We start from the raw sequence: 19091 nt of genomic DNA, 5'->3' as shown, positions 1-19091 counted from the left end.
CTTCCCGGGTGGTCCAGATGGCTCGCCCGGGGCAGCGAGGAACGGTCGGCGGTCCAGGTCCTCCAGACCCCCTGGGTTTCTCGTCACTCCCCGAGGCCTCCTCCCAGGAACTCAGAGTACGAGCCCGTGCGTGCCCCCAAAATAGCGGGTATTCGGGACTGCCCAGGAGGGCTATTGGGTGGAGAGCGCTGGGAAAACTCATAAAAGTTCTACGCTGAGTCCAAAATTAGTCCGGTGGTTTTGTATCTGATTTATTTTGGGAATGATATAATGTCCAGAGTTTGGGGATGGGAGGGGATTAATGAATTTTGAATACTTGTGAGTTCAGTACAAGAAAAAGTGTTTTCCTTTTCTCTCCACCTTGTTCTACTTCAGAACACAGATGATTGCCATATACTTTGATATGTATTCCTATTCGCTAAGGGAAAATTGAATTTTCAAAAGTTTAAAACCAGGCTTTCATTTGTTTATGTAAGCAATACTTTGTTATTTTGCATCTCCTTGTCTTCCCTTTTCTCCCTCTCCTTCCCTTTCTCTTTCCATAAAGGATGAGGATGCGTCTTTCTCCTTCTCAGCCACTGACAAAGTAGCTTGGCGTGTGGATTAGCACTTTATCGGGAAGTTTTCTTAACACGTTCAAAATTTAATTGTTGATTAGAACTTTTATTATCAGTCCATCTCAGTGTTGCAAACTGAGTTTATGACCATTAAGTACATCTTCTAGGACAGAGACAGAACACACGCTGCTTATTTAAGATGGGAGGGAAGTCATTTCTAGTCGGAGAGGAAAACGACGGATTAGGTGCATTTAAAATTGTGTGCTTTGAGTCTCTGCCATTGTTCATTTTAATACTCTTCCGTGTGGTGCTTTTGGTTTACTACTGATCCTGGGCTCTGAAAATTTGCTGTATATTTCAATATGTGGTTTTAAAACATTTTAAGATTTTCCATGTTGCTTTTTGGTTTGTAGATGAATTTGAAACTGAAATAGAAACTTTTAAAATGTCTTATTGAACTTTGTCAACCTTCTGTATATACTTTTATGAAACTGATTAATACAGCTTTTGGTACATTTAGGTTGGTTCATCTCTTTGTGGGCCTGTAGACATTATTTAGGAAGTTATTCCGAGTCACTGGCCTTTGTTAACCTGTAGAATTGTTTCTTTTAAACAATTGGCATGTAAGGAGTCAGCACATACTTTTACACTTTAAAAATAGACTCTGGGGCAATTTGAAAATTAAGAATTGGAACTAAGTGTTGGACATTTTTCTGCCCTTACCAAATGCTGCCTGAGATGGTGTGATTTCTCTTAGGCGTGTTATTGAAGTCAGCTGGCTGTGTCATCAGTTTCTTTACCTTGCTGACTATTTTAATCTGCATCTGTTATGGACTTATTTATTAAAATATTTCTTCTGGGCTGGGGCAGTGCTGTAAGTTATTCTTCTTATATCTCACAATAACACCCTTATCTACTTCCACAGGTAAGGAAACTGAGGTTTTAAGTAACTTGGCAGTGGTCAAGTAGGCGTTAAGTAACTCAACTGGGATTCGAAGCAAGACCCCTCTGCTTCCACAGTCCATGTTCTTTCCCCTGTGCCATATTAACTTAGTACCAGGGCATTAGGAGTGACCCTCAATTACTCATTAGCATGTGTATAAAATATCCAAGACATCCCAGAGACATGTTTGTTTTTCCAGCATGGTCATTATTGTCCGTCCATGTTTTTATACAACTTCTCACATCAGCCATTCTCTTTTCACCATGCTACTCCTAGTTAAATGTCTTGTTCCAAGTTCAAAACCTCCCTTTTGCCAGGGCACAGTGTATCCTATTGATATTAACAGGTAGTGATGGTTTAATTATTTTGATAAAATAATAATGCCATTTTAATGTGGGTTCTCTAGAAATAGAGTTATAACTAATTTGGAAGGTTACGAACAGGATGGCAATCTGTTTTGGGATATGAGAACCCTTTGATATCCCTCAAATTAAACCAGGCGATATTTTAATAGATATTTCCCTCTGCAATTTATCATACTCTCTCCTGTGTCTTCAATTTGTCAGTTACTACAGAGTCATTTGCACTATTTTACGGTCTGTCTCCCATTTTAAAATAAAATTGTTTCTTGATCAGTGTTCTGCTTCAGTGACTGCCTCATTTCTTTTTATTTATTTATTTTTATAAATAGAAGCAGGATCTCACTGTGTTGCCCAGGCTGGTCTTGAACTCTTGGGCTCAAGCAGTCCACCCACCTCAGCCTCCCAAAGTGTTAGGATTACAGGCGTGAGCCACTGCATCCGGCCCTGCCTCATTTCTCTACCTCACCTTGAGGAAGCTTAGTTTTTTAACAGCACAAAAATAAATACAGGAGCAATAACCAGAAACTAATTAGTTAACTACAGGCACTGGGTAGGAACTGAGTAAACGGGAACAACAGAAGGAATGGTGTTGCTCTGAATATACCTTTTTGCATAGTTTTGAGTTTTGGAAACTGTTAGTCTTTTTTATGTTCAAAAATAAAATTAACAAGATGTGGAGAGTGGGACTCCAAAACTGAATACAAACAGCAACAACAAACCGTGTATTTCTGTGAATAACAAACTCCCAGAAGAAAGAAAAAAAAAAAAAAAACCCAAGTAAGTTTTGAGCACAGGATTAAAGATTAAAGAACTGAAAAAATAATCTTGAACTCTGTGTACTCTGTGTAGTAGGCTATTATTTGTATGGTAGAGGTGTAGCAATTCTGAAACTATTTTGTGTGTGTTACAGGATTGAGCAAATGGGTCAATTCATTGATATTTTGGGAACTGGGATTTTCAGTGAGGAAGAAGATAACTAAAAATATGAAACAGGCCTGGCGCGGTGGCTCACACCTGTAATCCCAGCACTTTGGGAGGCCAAGGCAGACGGATCACAAGGTCAGGAGATCGAGACCATCTTGGCTTACACGGCGAAACCCTGTCTCTACTAAAAATACAAAAAATTAGCTGGGCGTGGTGGCGGGCGCCTGTAGTCCCAGCTACTCAGGAGGCTGAGGCAGGAGAATGGCGTGAACCCAGGAGGCGGAGCTTGCAGTGAGCTGAGATTGCGCCACTGTACTCCAGCCTGGGCGAGAGAGCGAGACTCCCATCTCGGGGAAAAAAAAAAAAAAAAAAAAAAAATTGAAACAGAAGAAGGCAATGAAGAACTCTTGATTTTGAATTGGAATTAATGGCATCAACATGAACTCATGATTAAAATATATATTCACATATGCCTACTTGCATCTGTTTGCTAGTTCTGTCTAATTAAAGGGCCCAGAAGCAGTGACATTCTAGGTAATTAATTTGGATTCAGGCAATGTTACTTCAGGCAAGTGCCACACAGTCTCAAATGATCTCTCCAGATTAACACCAAGGGGAAAATAGTAGCTTCACAGTGGAGAAGTGTGGCAGACACTACCTTAACCAAGGGATCAAAGTTAGCATCGCCAGTAGTAGCATAATCATGTTCTTCTTGCTGTGTCTGAACCGAGAACATCATTACTTTTCTGTGGTTTTTCTAAAATAACCAGAATTTAATCACAAGGAAACAGTTGGGGGACCTTTATTGAGGATTATTCTAGAAAGTAACTGCCTTGTAATCTTCAAATATGTCAGTGTCATGAACGACAAAAGGTAAGGAACTATTTCAGATTAAAGGAAGTTCAAGAGACATGATAATTAAATACCATGCATAATCCTGGATTGGATCTTGGCTTGGAAAAAAAAAATCATTTCTCTAAGAACATTGTTAGGATATTGGCAAGATTTAAATATGGAGTAATAGTGTTGTATCAGTGTTAAATTTTCTGAATTTGATAATTGTTTTGTGATTATGTAAGATAACGCGCCTGTTCTTAGAAGATAACACAATGAATTGTTTAGGAGTAAAAGGTCAAAATGTTTTTAGCTTACTCTCAAATGGATAGACAATAATGATTCCATATATAGAGAGACTGATAAACCAAATATGGTATAAGTTAGCAATCTAGGCGAAGGGTACAAGGGTGTTCACAGTATTACTGTTTTCAAGTTTAAGATTTTTAGAATTGAAAAGTTAAAAATAAAACTTCAAACAGTAACAATGCAGCTTTGCTTCAAAAAGAAAATCTTTGAAAGACTCCATATAGGCTGCCTCTCCTCCTTATCTGCCATCTTCTTCTGAACCCACTCCAGAGAGACATTATTCCTCCTACTTCATGAAACAGTTCTTCTCCAGGTCACCAGGGATGTCAGTCTTGCCAAACTGGATCTTCAGCCACATTTGATACAGGCAACAGATAACTCCTTTCTTATCAAAATGTCCTTTCCCCTTGGCTTCTGGGACACTCGCTCTCTCTGATTTTCATCCTGCCTCATTGGCTACAGTTTCTCATTCTTATCCATCTCAGTAAATGGTACCACCATCCACCAGGTTGCTCAGGCTAAAAATTCTAAGAGTTAGCCTCATTCCCCTATTTCACTCATCCTAAATCTGTTCCTTCAATAGCAAGTATTATGGGCTCTACCTTCAAAATCACTGCAGATTGGACCATCTTTTTTAAAAATTTGATTTGACCATTCCTATCACCTACACTGCCACCACCACTCTTGTGTCCAACTGTATTCTTTCCTGGCCTGGATGACTGCAGGAGCCCCCCAACTGGTTTGTCAGCTTCCACTCTCTGTCTCCCACCAGCCAGCATGAACTTTAAAAGAGGTAAATCAAGGCAGGTTATATCTCAGTCGTCAGAACCCATTATTGTTAGATAAAATAAAAATGTTTTAGCCAGGCATGGTGGTGCATTTCTGTGGTCTCAGCAACTTGGGAGTCTGAGGTGGGAGAATTGCTTGAGTCCAGGAGGTCAAAGTTGCAGTGAGCCATGTTTGTGCCTGGGCAATAGAGTGAGACTCCATCTGAAAAAAAAATCAGGATTTTTTTTTTTTTTTTTTTTTTTTTACCATGATCAAGAGGCTATGACTGGACTCTGGGGCACGCTTCTAGTCTCCTCTGCTGCTCTCTGCCGTGCTCACTCTGTTCCAGCCTCGCCATTGTCACTGCGGTTGGTCCAGCATGTCGGGTTAGTTTCTGCCTGGGCCTTTGCTTGCTGTTCTGCCTGGAATGCTTTCTCGCAATTAAGACATGGCTCATCCTCTCATTTCATTCAGTCCTTACTTAATTTATACAAAAATAGCCTTCCTCCTCACCCTCTAACTTCTTGAAGTTCTTGCAGTTTTTTTCTTGCATACGACTTACCTGTACTTAAAATTATGATGTGCTTTCTTGATTATCTCCTAGACAAATACAGAACAAAGCACTATGGCAGTGGGAAGTTTTGTTTTGTTTACTACTGACTCTCTAGAGCCTGGAATATGTTTGGCACATGGTCAGGACTCAGATATTTGTTGAATGAAGGAATGAATGCATGAATTAATATTTGCTGTATCTTAGCTAATGCTGTTTCAAATATAGAAGACAGTTTCCCGAGAATCTGACAGTATTAGTGCTATGTAAGGTGTTTGGTGATGCTGCTAAAGCTTCTCTGAAAGCTAACAAGTTACCAACTTTGAGTGTTTCATGTTGTCACCTTTCTTTTGTATGCCCTCTGGTGGAGTGATAATAATAAGCGGCAAGCGAGTAGAATAGGTCGAGAAGAAACTAAAAGGCAAGAACTTAGATCACAAACTGGATAATTAACTTAAAAAAATAGATTTGAAAATTTTAATTTTAGTTAAGCCTCCTGAATAATTATAATAAGATTAGAAAGAACAAAAAGAAAATGAGGCACAGTTAGATTTGAAGAGATATCTGGCTTAGGATGAAAAAATAACCTATTGCACACACCCAAAATGTTTGGATTACTTAAAATAATTCCTGCTTAAATATACTTCTGTCCCTTAAAGTATTTTAATATTTTTCCATCTTTGGTTCAAAGACCTGTTTCTCTCAACCGTAGTAATCATTTCAGTGAACGTTTATTGACTTTACCATGTGTCGGTTAATGTACGCAAGTGGTGAAGCCAGTGTTCAGACTCCAGCAGTAGAGGACCAGAGACAGTGCGCTCAATCATCATGCTTCACTACCACCTCTGTGCTAATGTCCTGTGGATGGTACAGGGACTGGAGAATTTCCTTTACAGCACTAGTTATGGACAGAAAAATGCTTGGTAAGTTCACAGTGTGTATTCCTCAGTTTCATTTTCCAGTATGTTTATAGAGAGCCCTTTCTTCCAGAATTGCTGAAAGATGTGTTATCTTTTTTGAAATAGGAATCACATGAAATGTTTCCACACTCAGGTGCTACTGACTTGCTAAAATAATATAAAGTTTCTCTTAGTGTACATATTTAATACTTATGGCAGTAACAGCTTCATTGTTCCCCCACTTTTGGCTTTAGCAGGGTTTGTTCATATACTGTATAGTTATTACAAAGGAAATTTAGTATACCTTACTGGGTAAGGACAAACTCCCATTGAGATGCTTATCTTACTTGCAGTAGGAAACCTCCAAAAAAGAATTTGTTCAGAAGATATCATTATTCTTAGTATCTTTGCAAGTCAGTACTTAGAGCACTAACAGAGTCTTCTTAATAGCTGCATAATATTTCATTGTATGAATGCATCATATCTACTTTCCTATTTACATTTTAAATTTTTTGTCATATAAACAATTTGCTAATGAATATCCTTAAACATTAATTCGTAGCTATCAAAAGTGTTGGCCAGTTGCAGTGGCTCATGCCTGTAATCTTGGTACTTTGGGAGGCTGAGGTGAACAGATTACTTGGGCCCAGGAGTTCAAGACCAGCCTGGGCAACCTGGTGAAACGCCATCTCTACAAAAAAAAAATACAAAAATTAGCCAGGTGTGATGGTGTAAGCCTGTAGACCCAGCTACTTGGAAGGCTGGAGTAGAAAGACTGATTGAGCCTGGGAGGCAGAGGTTACAATGAGCTATGATCATGCCATTGCACTCCAGCCTGGGTGACAGAGGAGACTTTTAACTGCCTTTAAAAAAAAAAAAGAAAGAAAGAAAAAAATACATAAAATACTCTTTTTAGAAGCCTTACTGTTTCTACTCTCTTTTAGCTTGTCATGAATTTTCAGCTATGGAGAAATTGAGGAAATCTGCTTTCTTTATGGAACAGATTCTGTCAATTTCTCTATAGCTGAAAAAAGGGAGAATACTACTTTGGGAGGGACAAGATGAGGACAATGGCCCCTATGCTCAAAGAGCTAATAATCCCTAGGCTCTTATATAGGATTTTAAATTTTTTTTTTCTGGCAGCACTTAGCAATTGCTTGACTCAGTTTTTTTCTCCTTATTTTTATATTCAGTTTTTCAACAAACACCTTTACCCAGAAATTGTTTAAAATATGAAAATTGGTCATTAACTACTTGGTAATGTGATAAAAACCCAGTAAGGCAGCTTAAGCTGAATGAGGTTTTATGTCTAATTGACATGTGACATAAATTATATACATTGTGTTGAGGATAGTTAAAAAGGCTTACAGTGGCTCGTTTTCATCAGGAAATAATTTAAGACATTCTAGAATTCTGCAAATTAAATTATGTGTGTATGTATATATGTATGTATGTACTTTTTGAGACAGAGTCTTTCTCTGTCACCCAGGCTGGAGTGCAGTGGTACGATCATGGCTCACTACAGCCTTGACTTCCTAGGCTCAAGCCATCCTTCCATCTCAGCCTCTTAAGTAACTGGGACTATAGTTGCATGCCACCGTGCTGGCGAAATTGTGTATTTAAATGGGACATGGTAGGCAGTTAATTACTTGAGGAAATTGAAATTTGTCAACAAGGGATCTTAGTTATCTGCATTACTTATTAAATGGGGCTCTAGGGAAGCTGTTGAGAGATAAACAAACAAACAAACAAAGAAACAAACAAACAAAAAACACCCTGAAAAATGTGATCTCCTTGCCATGTGATCTAAAAAACAAGAAAACTTAGTATTTAAAAATTTTAAACTTAGATATTAGTTTTCACGGTTTGTGTTAACCTTTACTATGGAAGTTAAAATTTATGAACAAGAGATTTCATCTGGTTCATTAATTACTGAGTATATCATCAGGGAAACTTTTTTGGGGGGAGAAAAAATGAAAAAAACCACAGAGACTCTTTGCTGTAAGACATAAAGAAGGTAGAGATATGTTAGTATGTAAATTTCATTCATGTTTATGTGTTGACTCACTTTTTAATGCAAAAAAATCTCCACAAAGATTTTAGAAATGATGATGAGACAGATTATGAGAGGATACTGAAGAATTGGGGGGATTGTGTGTTCCCTTAAGGCATTGAAGAGCAGTCTTGGTATATCTGATAGAGAATGTTGTAGGATTAAAACATCAGTAGGAAAATCAGCAGTAGAACAAAACTAAATGTGACTAAATGTAACTAAAAATGAATATTCTGTTCAAACTGCATGGTAGAGATAAGACCCTTTGAATGACAGATTCTGAGAACATTAGTAGTAGGGGTAGAGAATTGGGGATGGGATGGAATCCCAAATGACTTGAGTTATTAATTAACTGCTAATCTAAACCTGAGACAGTAATTGTATAATATTTTGGTAAATAAAGTGTGATCCTGAGGTAGCAGAGATGGATACCAGCTCATCTCAGAACAGTATCACTGTAAGTACACTTGCTCGTTAACTAAAACTTCTAAATTTTATCTTATAGGTAGGCTTTATGGCTTTGTTAAGATAAATGAAATCTACAGTGAAAGACACTGGATGCTGTATTCTATTTCTACTTATTATTGGTAACTTTAAGATATTTTACCTTTTTTTTTTTTTTTTTCTGAGACAGAGTCTCACTCAGTCACCCAGGCTGGAGTGCAGTGGTGAGATCTTGGCTCACTGCAACCTCTTTCTCCCAGGCTCAAACGATTCTCAAGCCTCCCCAGTAGCTGGCATCACAGGCGTACACACCAGTCCTTGCTAATTTTTGTATTTTTAGTAGAGATGGGGTTTCACCATGTTGGCCAGGCTGGTCTTGAACTCCTGACCTCAGGTGATCCAACTGCCTCAGCCTCCCAAAGTGCTGGGATTACAGGCGTGAGCCACCGTGCCCAGCCATATATTTTACTTTTATTAAAGCTGTGAGCATATGGAATTGTAGCTACCTTTCCATGACTATGTTAATTGCACAAGTTACATTTTGTCCTATGTAGCTGAGTTAGCAAATAAGCTAGATGGTAATGCTTGTGAGGCACTCATAAAGATTTGTTGGATGAAATTCTGATATTCCCAGTTGTCATATTCTAACCCTTTAATGGTGGGATTGATTTTTAAAATTTTTGTATGTAACCAAGAGTAATATATAACCAAGTCTGGTAAATTTAAAGGGTTGTTTCTGGTAAAACAAAAGCAAGTTATGTGACTTTAAAGTGATACAAGACTGCCAGGTATGGTGGATCACACCTTTCATCCCAGCTACTCAGGAGGCTGAGGTGGGAAGACAACCTGAGCTCAGGATGTCAAGACAAGCCTAGGCAACCTAATAAGGACCCTATCTCTAAAAAAAATTTTTTAAATTAGCTCGGCACGGTGGTGCATACCTGTAGTTCCAGCAACTTGGTAGGCTGAGGTCGGAGATTGTTTGAGCCACTGAGTTCAAGGCTGCAGTGATGAGCAAGGATGGCAGTGCCACTGTGCTTTAACCTGGACCACAGAAAAAGACACATCTCTTAAAAAAAAAAAAAGTGACATAGGACTGTGTGACTTGGTAACACAGAGATAACCACTTGTGGTCGTTAAAAAAAATCCAAGAGATGATAATGCTTGAGTGGTCATGTAAGAAAAGACAGGCTAAGTGTATGATTTAAAATTTACATAATCATAATTTATGTGTTTAATATTTAGTTCACAAAATCTTAGAGTACTAAAACCAAGAGGCTCCTCTTAGAGAAGGTAGTTTTAGGACTAAGTAAAAGGAAATGCCCTGCTATTTTACAGAGCTGATGGTAAATTTATAGAACTTGTTACTTTAAGAAGTAGTACAGGAGAAAATATAAGCATACTAAAAATGGGTTCAGTGAATTCATGGACAATAGTTTCAAAACGTATTGTGTAAAATTTAAGAGAAATCCTTAGTATGTTGAGTTCAGCCACGTTCTCATAAACATATGGTTTCAATGATGTGACACTTTAAATACAAGTTCTGTCATAGCACTTACGCTCTAATATGATTATAGTGATGAGCCCCATAATGATGTTTCAGTCAGCTGGGCGCAGTGGCTCACGCCTGTAATCCCAGCGCTTTGGGAGGCCGAGGCAGGTGGATCGAAACCAGGTCAGGAGTTCGAAACCAGCCTGAACAACATGGTGAAACTCCATCTTTACTAAAATACAAAAATTAGCCAGGCTTGGTGGTGGGCACCTGTAATCTCAGCTACTCGGGAGGCTGAGGCAGGAGAATCGCTTGAACCCAGGAGGCGGAGTTTGCAGTGAGCTGAGATCATGTGCCACTGCACTCCAGCCTGGGCAACAACAGTGAAACTCCATCTCAAGAAAAAAAAAGGATGTTTCAGTCATTGAGTGGACTGTATATAGGGTGATGGTCCCATAAGATAATAATATCTTTTTTTTTTTTTTTTTTTCTGAGACGGAGTCTCTATCACTCAGGCTGGAGTGCAATAGTGCGATTTCGGCTCACTGCAACCTCCGCCTCCTGGGTTCAAACTATTCTCCTGCCTCAGCCTCCCAAGTAGCTGGGATTACAGGTGCCGGCCACCAAGCCTGGCTAATTTTTGTTTGTTTGTGTGTTTGCTTTTGTATTTTTAGTAGAGACAGGGTTTCACCATGTTGGCCAGGCTGGTCTCAAACTCCTGACCTCAGGTGGTCCACCTGCCTTGGCCTCCCAAAGTGCTGGAATTACAGGCATGAGCCACCATGCCTGCTATACCATGTTTTTACTGTTCTTTCTATGTTTAGATATGTTTAGATACACAAATATTTACCATGGTGCTAAAATTACCTGCAGTATTGAGTATGCAGTACAGGTTAGTAACCCAGGAGCAATAGGCTATATGCTATAGAGCCTAGGTGTATAGTAGGCAATACCATCTAGGTTTGTGTAAGGACACCCTTTGATGTTTGCACAGTGATGACATTGCCTAAGGATGTGTTTCTCAGAGCATATTCCCATCGTTAAGTGATGCATGGCTGTATTGTTACTTACCTGTTTTTCCAATGGATGAATGTTTCTGATGGGGTGGGTTTCTATGCCTAGCACAGGGTAGGTGTTTAATACATGTTTGTTGAGTGGAAGAATGAATCACATGATGATTTAGATTGACAGTTGGTCAGAATAATACTCATTTCTTACGTACTTTTAGGAGTATAGGTGAAAATAATAGGAACAATGCAGAAGAAAATCCTTTTGAAAACTTTCCCACAGTGTTGACTGGAAGAGTTTAAACGTATTCATTTAAAACTGCTATTGCTCTCTCCCTCCCTCTCTATAGATACATATCTAGATCTATAGCTCTAGATATCTACAGATCTAGATATAGGAATTTTTATAAAATACACTGAAAGAATAGAAACATATCAACACTATACTTAAGACATGTACTCTGCATTAGGTTTTAATTCCATAAATTCCTATTCATTTTTTATTTTTATGCATGAAATTTTACTGGGTAATGGAATTTACCATCCCTGTTAAGATTCAGCATTGATGACATATCCTGTTCAATGTCATAAGCCCTAATTATTAACCCCAAATGGACCCATTTGTGATACATGGAGAAAGAACTTGTTTTTCTTCTTGGTCAGTTTGCGCCTGTACCAACTGATCACATCGTGCTTGTTCAGAAAACGTAATCACAAGTTCTTTCAAAAATAATGAAACATGTAAAAGTCAGCTGGCATTTCAGAATCTAAGTCCCTTTTTAATTCCCAAAATACATGAAACACTTTTCTTGGTGAGTATTTTCTCATGTACTTTGCTACTTTAACAAAGATTAATTCTTTTAAGCCTTAATTTTTTAAAAAATGGCTCAAGTGTCTCTTTTTTTAGGTGGCATGAATATTTCAAGATAAAAGAAGACAGCTTGGTTCCTAACTAAGCCTGTCCTTCCCGACCTTGGTATTTATTTTATTCTTATGGTTCTTTAAAGTAAGACCAAAGGAGGTATAGCTGCTCCCTGAAAAATCACAGTTCTGTTTGATGCATTGTTTCCATCAAGGAAAGAGAAGATAATACCTGAAATAGGTCAAGGAATTAATTGTTAATGATTTCTGTGTACAAGTGTTTTAAGTTGGGAGCGTTGCAAAAATTGCAGTTTATATAGGAACTTCTTTTCCTTTTCTGAAGCCATTCTTCAGAAAAAAATTCAAAATCTTATCACAATTCAGATGAGGGAAATTATGTTGCTTTGTTTTAAAATGAACTAAGAACGAGAATAATTTTTTTAAAATCTATATTCCTTTTAATGTATACATCAAAGAAAAAAACTGAGACAAGTCTCAATCATTTTGTGAGGTTTATTTGCCAAAGTTAAGGATGTGTGCCTGGGAGACAGGTCTATGCCTATCTTTGAAGATGATTTTGAGGGCTTCAGTATTTAAAGGAGAAAGGGCAGCATGTTGGGAAATACACAATTTTCATGTGGGAAGTGGGTAGGGGAAAATATCATTCATGCCTTTGTTTAGATCAGCAAATCTGTATTTTTACATAAGACAACATAGACACAATTCAGATATGGGGAATTATTTTGCTTTATTTTAAAATGAATTTTTTTTGTTAAGTCTGTATTCCCTTTATTGTGTAAATTAAAGAAAATGACCGAGGCAAGTCTCAGTCATTTTAGGTTTATTTGCCAAAGTTAAGGATGCGTGCCTGGGATACAGGTCTATGCCTTTCTCTGAAGATGATTTTGAGGGCTTCAATATTTAAAGGGGAAAGGGCAGGATATTGGGAAATACACAATTTTCATGTGAAAATTGGGTAGGGGAAAACAGTCACTCATGCCTTTGTCTGGATCAGTGAATCTGTATTTTTACATAAGACAACATAGACAAATAGGGCAGAGGAAGCAATCAGATATACATTTGTCTGAGGTGAGCGGAGGGATGATTTTGAGTCCTGTCCTGTGTCCCACACCTGTGAAGATAAGCTATCAATTGACATTGCCATGGTGAGCTTCAGCGGAACTGCTTTAGGGTAGAGATCTTGGGGCCCATAAGGATTTCCTTGTGGGCAAAGTGTGAGGAAGGTATGTAGCTTTTCATCTTTATAGCCATCTTATTTAGGAACCAAAATGGGAGGCAGGTTTGCATGACCCAGCTTGACTTTTCCTTTAGGCTTAGTAAGTCTGGGGCTCCAAGATTTATTTTCCTTTCACAGATGTCTTTATGTTTAAGTATTTAGATGTTTTATCTGATTAGGAAGATTACAAGTGCCAGTTTAGTGATTTTTAGGAAGTGATTAATGCATGAACACACATTCTTGAACTTTCCTCCAATCACACGATCTTAAACTGCTTGTGTAAATAAGAGCTTAGACCAGTGGATCTCAAACTCTAGAGAGCTTCAGACTCACCGTGAAGACTTACTAAAACACAGATTGCTGGGCTCTACCCTCAGGGTTTCTGAGTCTGTAGTCCTGGGAAGGGATTTATGAATTTGCATTTCTAACAAGTTTCTACGTGATGCTGATGCTGCTGGTCCCCACACTGTGAGAACCATAGATTGAAACTGTTTGGTTCAATTAGTGGTTATCAACCCTGGTTTCGCCCTTACACACTTGAAGAGTCAAGGCCTTAGGGTGGGTATGGGCCACAGTGGCAGGTGCTGCTGATGCGGTGGGGCAAGTATTTAAATCTTCCAGGATGTGGATGTAGTTTGAGAAAGCCCTTCAAATGATTAGTTGTTTTCTTCCTATTCCCTCTCCCCCTTTGAAACCACTCTCCTCTACCCCTCAGTACGAGAGTCCTGGTGCAAATGAAACAGCGCTCATGGATTGTTTTAGTCCTCTCCCAGAAAATAAAACACAGCCTTTACCAACAGTTGCCCCAGTGCTTCTTAAGGAGTTCAGTAGAGGAAGAAGTAGTTAAATTACAACATAACTGAGGTGCGAAGACCAGGAAAGGACTTCCTTCTGGTTATTTCTTTTTCCATTTTTGTTTAGAGCACTATAGTATTAGATCCGTCGATTAATCACTGTAGATAGTAGCCTGAGTAGTGTTCATGGTTATAGCTTCTTCATGTATTTCCCTTGCTGGGCCAAATTGACTTAAATTTCCAAAGACATTAAAAAATGTGTATTATTTAATTCCCAAAACAATCCCGTGGGGTAGAGATCCCCACTGCGCAGATGAAGGAATTGAGGCTTAGAGTAAAGAATTTCTGGGGTCACACTGTAAGTAGTCATCTCTGGCTCCTTTAGGTTGTGTGAACTTGGTTAAGGTCCATAACCTCCATGTGTAAAGTTTCCTTATCTGTGGAATGAGAATGATACTGGTACCTACCTTCTGAGGTTGTTTTGAGAACTAAATAAAGAGTTACTGCACAGAGTTGTATACATACACGTAATAAATGCTCAATAAATGTTATCTCTTGGTTGGCTAACTCCTAGTTAGTACTTTTGAAGTTCAGGGGTAATCCTGCCTTTTCTTTTTTTTTTTTTGCGATGGGGTCTCACTGTCGCCCAAGCTAGAGTACAGTGGCACAATCGTAGCTCACTGCAGCCTTGACCTCTAGGGCTCGAATGATCGTCCCGCCTCGACCTCCCAAAGCACTGGGATTGCAGGCAAACACCACCACACCTGGGTGATTAAAAAAATTTTTTTTGTAGAGATGGATACCTGCCATGTAGCCGGGCTGGTCTTGAACTCCTGGCCTCAAGTGATCTGCCCACCTCAGCCTCCCAAAGTGCTGGGATTATGGGCATGAGCCACTGTGCCTGGCCTATCCTGCCTTTGTGCCAGGTGATCCTCCTCATATGTATTACAGGTCAGTCTCAACTATTTAGAAACACCAAATACTCTTGAAAACTACAGGTTTTTTTTTTTTTTTCCTTTTCATAAATCATTTAGTGGCAAAACCTTATATGACCTAAACTCATTTGGTGGCACAGTGTGACCTGAACTGTAATAACGTGAAGCTATCGCTTAGTCTGTTTTTGCTTTTTGGAGATAAACTTGCTCTGTTGCCAATCAGGAGTGCAGTGGTGCAATCTTCCGCTTACTTCAACCTCCGCCTCCCAGGTTCAAGCGATTCTTATGCCTCAGCTTCCCAAGTAGCTGGGACTGCAGACTCACGCCACCATGCCCTGCTGATTTTTGTATTTTTAGTAGAGACGAGGTTTTACCATGTTGGCTAGGCTGGTCTTGAACTCCTGGCCTCAAGTGATCTGCCCACCTTGGCCTCCCAAAGTGCTGGGGTTATAGGTTCTTAGTCTGTTTTTTTCCTACCTCGTATGAGCATGCTTTACATTTTGCTGCAGAAATGTTAATTCTTGACCCTGTGGGTGCTGCTCTGGGGTCTGGTTGTGGTGTTATGCCAATACAATGAACATCCCTTTCTAAAACCTGGGAACTTCCAAATTCTGAAATATATCTGGCCCTAGGGTTTAGGGTAATGGATTATGGGCCTGTGTGTGTATGTGTTTATACGTCTGTCTTCCCTTTTAGACTGTAAACTCCTTGAGACCTGGGCCTCAGATTTATTCATATGTAGCCCCAGTTCCTGGCACATTCAGTAAATATTTGGTGAGAGAGTAAACCCTACTAGGACATAACAGTTAGGTGAAGGGAAATAGACTGGAGAGGAGTGCCTTGTTTATTTCCTGGGACACAAAACAGCCTGCCTTCAGTTCACAAGAGGTTGAACTATTTTACTTTAGGGGTATTTAAAAATGCTCAATGTGATGAGTAATTTGGTAGCAAAACAAAAAACAAGATTTAAAAAAGTTAATGCCGTATGCTACAATTTCAGCATCTGCGACTTCTATTTTCCTCTCTTATCCACTTGTACACATGCAGCTGTAGGGTTTTGACTAACTTCCTGAGAAAGCAAGCCACGTGGAGATGTCTGTGTATGGAATACTTGGGGTGGGTGGGCATGTGTGTTTTAAAATGTCTTGGTTCAAAAAAAAAACATAAAAGCTTTAAATATTGTACCTGATTCATTATGGTTTTTAAAAATTATTTTATAAAGTATAAGAAATATAAATTTGTATTGCAGAAAGAAAAGTAGCATACTAGAAAATTTATAACAAATTTAAAATTATGAATAGACTTCTAGAGAAGCAAAAGTAGTTTATACTTACTTTTATTTTATTTTATTTTATTTTGAGATGGAGTTTCACTCTCATTGCCCAGGCTGGAGTGCAATGGCATGATCTCAACTCCCCGCAACCTCCGCCTCCTGGATTCAAGCGATTCTCCTGCCTTAGCCTCCCGAGTAGCTGGGATTATAGGCATGTGCCTGGCTAATTTTGTATTTTTAGTAGAGACAGGGTTTCTCCATGTTGGTCAGGCTGGTCTTGAACTCCCAACCTCAGGTGATCCGCCTGCCTGGCCTCCCAAAGTGCTGAGATTATAGGCATGAGCCACTGCATCAGGCCTATACTTACATTTTTTAAGTACAAATTAAAGTAACATTTTTTATGGCTTATATGAGCTTTCATGATCAGTATGAAACAGTAGCTAGGAAATACTTGTATTTTCTTGTCTTGTGCAGATTAAAATGTGTTCACTAACACAGCAGTATAATTGTACAGCCTGCATAATGCCTTGCTTCAGTAAAAGTTCTGCGGACATTCTAAGACATGGAATGAGAAGGCCATTTGAATTATGCAAGTGTATTTTTTCCATTTTATTTAACAGATTGGCTTGGATACAATGGCTCATTAGTAGCTTTTGATATTTGTAACTGGTACAGCTGAACTCTTAAAAGATAACTGATATGCTGCTTTCTGCTCAGTAACGCTTTCACTATGTGATAGTTATTTAAAATGTGTTAAATGAATCGAATATTCGTGTTGAAACAGTGCTTAATCAAGAAGTTACGGTGACAAAATAAGAGCACTGTGTTTATGAAACAATTTCTATTTAATTATTGGTTTAAAATTGCCTTAGTCAGCGATGTTAATGCCGCTTTGAAGATTGTGATAAGCAGCTCCAATGTGATCTTGAGCAAAAATCACTATTGGTTGAAATTCGTTGACGATTACACTGTGCCCTTCTGTGTTTTTTTTTGTTTTGTTTTGTTTGTTTTGTTTTGTTTTTTTATAAAAGAAAGGGATGGTATGTGTATCTCATATTCCTCTTTAGCTTTGCTTCCTCCCAAGAGGGAAGTTTCCTAACTAGTTTGATGAAGATAGAACCCTGGACACATAAATCAATATTTAAATGAATGGAGGAGAAGGACCCATAAAGGTAAAAAGAAGGAATAATTAAGTACAAGGGTAATCGGAGAAGTATGGGTTCATGAAAGCCTCAGGAATAAAATTTCAATAAGAAGGGAGGATCATTAGATTGAGCAAAGAGGTCTTAAGATGCCCTTTGAAAAGAGGCCGTATGGCAGAATGGTAAACAACCTGGGTTTCAGAGTCATATGGTTGGATTCAAATCTGAACTCTGCCTCTAATCTTAAGCAAGTTATTTAACCTGCCTAAGCTTCATTTTCTTTTTTCTTTATTTTTATTTTATTGTTCCCAGTGGACTTCAGGTGCAAGAGTTGGATAAATTATTAATGTGCTCACCTTTGATTCCTATAGCACTCGCTTTTATATATTTATGTTTGCTTGCTTATTTTGTTTGTTTATTTTTAAGAGACAGGGTCTCATTCTGCTGCCCAGGCTGGAGTACAGTGATACAGTCATAGCTCACTGCAGCCTTGAACTCCTGGGTTCAAGCCATCCTCTTTTCCTTGGCCTTTGGAGTAGCTGGGACTACAGGCGTCCACCACTCCCCTGCATCCAGCTTGTGTGCATTCTTTTTTCTTTCCTTCCTTCCTTCCTCCCTCCCTCCCTCCCTCCCTCCCTCCTTCCTTCCTTCCTTCCTTCCTCTTTCCTTCTTTCTTTCCTTTGACAAGAGTCTTGCCCTGTTGCCCAGGCTGGAGTGGAATGGTGTGGTCTCGGCTCACTGCAACCTCTGCCTCCCAGGTTCAAGCAATTCTCATGCCTCAGCCTCCCAAGTATCTGGAACTACAGGCACACACCACCACATCTGGCTCATTTTTGTGTTTTTAGTAGAGACAGGGTTTCACCACATTGGCCAGGTTGGTCTCAAACTCCTGGCCTCAAGCGATCTTCCCACCTCGACTTCCCAAAGCGCTGGGATTACAGGTGTGGAGCCACTGTGCCTGGCCCATTGTGTGCATTCTTAAGCAATGTATCATTTAGTTGTAGTTGTTTTTTGAGTTTTGTAAAAGGGGAATGATGCCAGTATGTGTCTCCTGGAATTTGCTTTTTTTTCTCCCAAGATTATTTTAAAGATCTATCTATGTTGCATGTAACTGTAGTTCATTTGTTTTCACTGCTGTATAATAATTTACTGTGAAAACACTACGGTGATCCATTCTCCTGTCAGTGGGCATTGGTGCTCCAGTTTATTATTATTATAAGTAGTGCTGTAGGAACACTGTTAAATCCTGTGCACATGTACTATAGATTCCTTAGGGCTTATATATCCAGAAGCAGAATTTAACTGTCAGGTTGAAAGGTACATGTGTCGTCACCTTTGTTAGATGTTGCCAAATTGCTTCCCCAAGAGTTGCCCCATGGAATTTGTCCCATTTCTACAACCTTGCCAACCCTTGGTTGAGATATAAAATGTTTTTAATCTAATAGGCATGAAATTCTATCTTATTTTAATTTGCATTTCCCTGATTCCTGAGGTCGAGTGTCTTTTCATTTGTATGTGGTCATCTGCAGCTTTTCCTGCTGTGGTTTGCCAGTTCATATTTTTGCACATTTTCCTATTGGATTGTTAGTCTTTTTAATGATTCATTTGAAGTAATTACTTTTAAAAATCTAGATGCTAATTCAGTATTTGAATTTTAGCTTACAGCTATCTTTTCTCAGTCTGTGACTTTTTTTTTTTTTTTTTTTT

At 38.9% G+C, this 19091-nt stretch overlaps 1 protein-coding gene across 2 annotated transcripts in view; it reads left to right on the top strand.

Annotated features, from left to right (window-relative positions):
• Positions 1–19091, top strand: part of GNB4 (guanine nucleotide binding protein (G protein), beta polypeptide 4) — a 58221-nt gene continuing 39130 nt past the window's right edge. Inside the window, exon 1 of one of the 2 annotated variants that reach the window (XM_011980378.1) lies at positions 1–126. The gene's annotated coding sequence lies outside the window, so the exon portion shown is untranslated. Of the gene's footprint in view, positions 127–14825; positions 14986–19091 lie in introns of those variants that run through there. The other variant, XM_011980379.1, reaches the window with a different exon arrangement.

Source organism: Mandrillus leucophaeus, unplaced genomic scaffold (assembly GCF_000951045.1).
Source record: "Mandrillus leucophaeus isolate KB7577 unplaced genomic scaffold, Mleu.le_1.0 Scaffold211, whole genome shotgun sequence".
Lineage (NCBI taxonomy): Eukaryota > Metazoa > Chordata > Mammalia > Primates > Cercopithecidae > Mandrillus > Mandrillus leucophaeus.
The sequence above is the reverse complement of the archived record's forward strand: the minus strand, read 5'-3'. Positions and strand labels throughout refer to the sequence as shown.